The following is a 5,609-nucleotide window of genomic DNA, read 5'->3' as shown; positions in this document are numbered from 1 at the left end:
GAGAGAGAGAGAGAGAGAGAGAGAGAGAGAGAGAGAGAGAGAGAGAGAATTATAAATAGGACTGTTTCCCTGATACCTTCTTTAGTATGTTTGTCTCTGGTTTATAGGAAGGTTATATAGATACTTTTTATTATGCATCCTTCTACTTTACTGAAAGTGTTTTTCAGCTCTAAGTGTTTTATTATATAAAATCTTTGGAGACTTACATATAGAATCATATCCTCTATAATAACATATTTTGACATCTTTTCCTATTTCCTATTGGTTTATTCCCTTCTCTTATAGGAACTCAACTTTTTATTGAATTATAGTCTTTTGACTATAATGATAGGTAAGATTTAAGTCATTGAATATGATTGAATATGCTGTCTTGAATGCCAGTTCCTGCACTTTCCTAGCTCTATTGTATCATAAAATCTATTCAGATCCTATAAACCTCGGTTTCTTCTTGCTAACCATAAAGCAGATTGAATGATGCAATATGTAAGCATACCCAAAATGGGGCTTGGAATAAGTACACATTAAGTAGCGTTGCTTAAGCAAAAATAATGAGATGGTTGCAATTCTATCTACAATGTAAAAATATGCATATCAAATTGATGAAAAGCAATCCCTAGTCTGTTATAAGAGATCATGAGTGCTCTGACTACTCCCATTTGTATAAACATATTTAAACAGAATTCACATTGTTACACAAATTATTTTTAAAAGGCACCCGTTAACATGCTGGGAAAAAAATTTCTCCTAACATTCAAGAGACTGAAACGGCAGAATTGTGAGCCAGAGGCCAGCATAGTCTATGACCCTATCTTAAAGAACAATAATCATGCCATACATTTTCTGCAATTATACAATTTTTTTTGATACAGGATTTCTCTGTAGCTTTAGAGCCTTTCCTGGAACTAGCTCTTGTAGACCAGGCTGGCCTTAAACTCACAGAGAACAGCCTGCCTCTGCCTCCCAAGTGCTGGGATTAAAGGCATGTGCCACCACCGCCCGGCTTTGCAATTATACAAATTTTAAGCCAAACATACTATATAATAACATAAACACATTTGAAATATGCAAAATTTAAAAAAATAGCTAAAATCTAAAGGAGGGTACCAAATTAATGATGTTGGCCAAGTAGATTGAAGAGATTAGGAATGACCTAGATTCAATTTTCCTTTCTGTTTTTTAAATGTGCTGCAATTTTGTGGTATTACTTCTCTAACAAATTACAAAATTGAAATCAATATAGCATATATATTTATTATTATTATTATTATTATTATTATTATTATTATTATTATTATTATTATTATTATAGAAAAGTAGAAAATGCAAACTTGGATCACACCATAGGATTAGGCACATTTGGAATCTTTTTTTTAATTTATCAGTTTTATTTTTTAAAAAATACCAATGCAAGTTCCCACTCCCTCTCCTTCTCCCATTCTCTCCAAGTACCCTCCCACCCTACCCACCTCTAATCCTCAATCCTTGCTTTGTGGAAGGTCCAAGGCCCTTCCTACTATATCTAGGCTGAGCAAGGTATCCATCCAAAGAGAATAGGATCCCAAAAAGCCAGTACACGCAGTAGGCATAAATCCTGGTTCCACTGCCCCAGCCATGCAACTGTCAACCACATCCAGAGGGACTAGTTTGGTCCTATGCTTGTTCCTTCCCAGTTCAACTGGAGTTGGTGAGCTCCTATTAGATCAGGTAGACTGTTTCTGTGGGTGAACCCCTCATGGTCTTGACCTCGTTGCTCATATCCACATTCCTTTCACTCTTCCACTATGGGTCTCCAATGTGGGTCTCTTCCTCTGTTTCCATCAGTTGCTGGATGAAGGTCCTATGGTGATTTTTAAGATAATCATCAGTCTGATTACAGGGCAAGTCAAGATCAGGCCCCCTTTCCTTTATTGCTTAGGGTCTTAGGCTGGATCATCCTTGTGGTTTCCTGAGAATTTCTCTAGAACCTGTTTTCTGCTAACCCTATAATGGCTCCCTTAATCAAGATATCTCTTTCCTTGCTCTCTTCTCTGTCCTTCCTCCATCTCGACTATCTCATTCCCTCAAGTTTTTCTCAACCCTCCCCTTCTCCTTTTTTCTATGCATTTTTACTTGAAAATACATTTTCCTGTCATATAATACATCCTAACCACAGTTTTTTCTCTCTCTACTCCTCTCAGAGCCATTCAGCTCCACCTTCCCCCCCCCATTCACTCCCCTTCCAACCCCCTTCAGAAAGGAGCAGGCCTACAGGAGGTAACAGTCAAACAGTGAAACAAGATACAATAAGAGAAGGCAAAAGTCCTCATAATAAGACTTGACATATTTGGAATTTTTAAGCAGGAAATTAAACATGGCATAGAAACATATGTTCTAAATCAGGTTTTATTCTGAAATCTAGATTCAAAGAAGCTTTTATCCTTGCTTTAAATTTTAAAATCTTGTGCAATGTGATATTATTGCTCTTATAGTTTACAAAATATAGAGTAATGATGAAAACCACCTAGAAATTTGGAATGTATTCATTAATACAAGAGAAAGTAGCACCTCGGATAATGTTCTGAAGGTATGACTGCAATTATATAAAAGTTATTCTCTCTATGACCAACCTAATATGGGAAAGAATCTTGCTAAACCCCAGCATCAGAGTGGTAGGTGAAGCATTATGTTTTTTTCTCTTGGCAGTGCTGGGGATCTCTCTATGCTAAAAAAATAATCTACCATTGAACTGCAATTCATTGTCTGATATTAAAATGTAAATACTATTTTTCAATAGAATAATTGTTTGAGAGATGAAACAAATATGAAAATAAGAAAAATGAAGGCTACAATAATGTAATCAACCAAGCTTTTCTGCATTTTGCAATTACTTTAAAGCATATGCACGCTCAGGAAAGACTGAAATGAAATAAACAGAATAATCAACTGTGGCTTGTGTTCCAGTGGCAGAGATTTTACATTTTGTTCCTTGGGTTTCTCTGTACTTTTCCAACTTAACAAATATTTTAATGAAAAGGTTAAATCAGATAAGACATAATAGATAAAATGTTGGCTAGAGCCGAGGTGCAAAGTTCCCCAGTGTGCACTCCAGTTAGAACTTTGAAAGATGAAATGGAAGATCAGAAGTGGCTGACTCACTGATCATTAGCTTGCTTCTGGTGCTTTCTCCTAACAAGCTAATTCAGCCAATTCGACTTAGAGTGGAACATTAAGCAAATAATGTCATCTCAAGTCTTTAAATTGTTCCCTGGGTAGAAGACAGGACTGGAAGAGGATGATGTCTAAAAAATTAGCTACGCATTTACCTCTCAGTCCCTCCAGAAAAGAGAAAGATTTCTGGCTTAGGAAGGATAAAGCCTCTGCCTAAATACAGTGCCTGAGACCACCAACAGATCAGTTAGACTACTCTGGAAACATCAAGTGAGTGTGTGATCCTCTCTCAATAGTTCTTTCTATGTCCTGACAGCATTTTTTTTTGAACATTCAAGGATTCTAAAACCTCGGAGTCCCATCTCAGACCAGGCATTTTGTTGACTCCTAATCATGGACACTGCTGTCTGTTTCATCTAAATTTCTGGATATTTTTCCCCTTTATCTTCTGAGATTGTTTCTAAAATGAAGCTTTTGAAAAATTTTAACTAAGGATTTCTCTAGGTTTAAGAATAACATTGCATTATGAACTTCAATACCCACTAGTTGCCATTCAAGAAAGAAGTTAGGAATGGGTGGTAGGTTGCATATTACCCTAGTTAGAGTAGCCAAGTTTAGTAAAACAAATGACAACAGATGCCAGGAATGTGGAATGTTTATTCATTTCTGGTGGTTCTAACAACTGCACTCTGTTCTCTTACTATTGTAATACTTGCTCAAATACATGGAAGTTGAAAATAACCTAGATGTTCATCAACTGATGAATGGATAATGAAAACATGGTACAGGTACAAAATGAATTATTATTCAGCTGTTAAGAAAAAATGAAATTATAAAATTTTCAGGTAAATAGATGGAGCTAGTAATAAACATCCTGAGTGGGGTAAAACAAATATTGTATATTTTTCTTATATGCTGTTTTTAACTTTTAATGTGTGTGTTTCATTTACAATATCCACAGAGTATAAGCATCTAGTAAAGTATGAGAATGGTTTAAGAATCTTCCAAGAAATGGGAGATATAATTTATAGTGTCATGAAGGGATGAAGTGCAAATTAAAACAGGAGTTTAAATGAGGTGGAGGATGGGAGGGAAGGGTAGAAGAAACAATATGTGATGGGATAACTCACACTAAAGGCCATTTGAAATTCCATATAGGAACCTAGTAGTGTAAAGTTTGCTAAAATATGTACCTGTATAAATAGAAATGGGGTGACAATATACCAATAAGACATAATATGCTAACAAATCAAACCCTCAATAGTAGGAATGAATTACATTTCTTTGAGCCATTGACAAAAGGATTTTCTTAGATTGCCCCCACCCCCAGATTTTATGGTCTATTGCCAATGTCATTGGTTGTCCCCCACAACCTGGTGGATGATAATACTGTATGGCTGATGACACTACATCCTTTTGTCATAGTACTTGGGGAAATTAAGATGATATTCAATTGGAAACTTCGCCCTTACTGACTAGAGTTTACAGTGCTTAAAGATTCTTTACATGATACCTGGAGGAGAAAAGTAATCATTAATCTCAGTCAGCTATGAGTCCTTCAAACTACAATAGCAACCTGTTTGCAAAATATGCCCATTGGTGTAATTATGGCATGAATGTTATGAGAGTAACCAGTGAGTTTTTAATTGGATATAAAGTCTACTCCATAGAGCCCATACACAACAGTTAATAAAGTCAATAACCTGAGGCTTGATGGCCTTATGAGAAAACTTATTGAAAACACTATTCTGCTATGTGAACATAGGAGTAAAAAAGCTCCTAATAACGTACAGCTGTACCCACATATCAATGTATTGCTGAGCATTCATCAGAAAATCTTGCAATAGATAGTAACTAACACAGAGATCCATAACTAGATAATGTGCAGAATGAGAGATTTTGGAATACTTACCTACAAATGAGATGCCTCTTACATACCTTTCCTTTTGAGACTTAGGGATATATGTGGAAGAAGAGGCAAAAAGATTATAAATGTTAGATTGTATATTATTTTAAGGAAACGGTATCTTCCAGAAACAACAGGCTGAAATACATATGGACTTAAAGAGTCTTATGATAGTATGTACAAATTCTGCACAAGAACAAGCCATTAAAAAAAATCCCACCATGCATCATGGGAAGTATGTAAAACATACTCATCTCTAATTGATAGATACTAGAAGAGAGAAGATAAGGTTTTCTTAAATGGGGTAACACTACGTATATTAGCTGCACTCCAGGGCGTGACCGATTCCCAGTAGTAGTTGGCCTACATGAATTGTACTCCATTTTTGTGTTTTATTTTTGTTTTTTGAGACAGTAACATAATTACAACAGTTTCCCTTCCATTTCTTCCTTCTAAACCATTCATGTCCTCCTTCAAAATCATGGCATTCTTATAACTAATTGTTATGACATATGTGTGTTTGTGTATACATACATGTATACATATCCATGCATAA

The sequence above is a fragment of the Microtus ochrogaster genome, chromosome X, assembly GCF_000317375.1.
Source record: "Microtus ochrogaster isolate Prairie Vole_2 chromosome X, MicOch1.0, whole genome shotgun sequence".
Classification (NCBI taxonomy): Eukaryota; Metazoa; Chordata; class Mammalia; order Rodentia; family Cricetidae; genus Microtus; species Microtus ochrogaster.
This window is presented reverse-complemented; position numbering follows the sequence as displayed.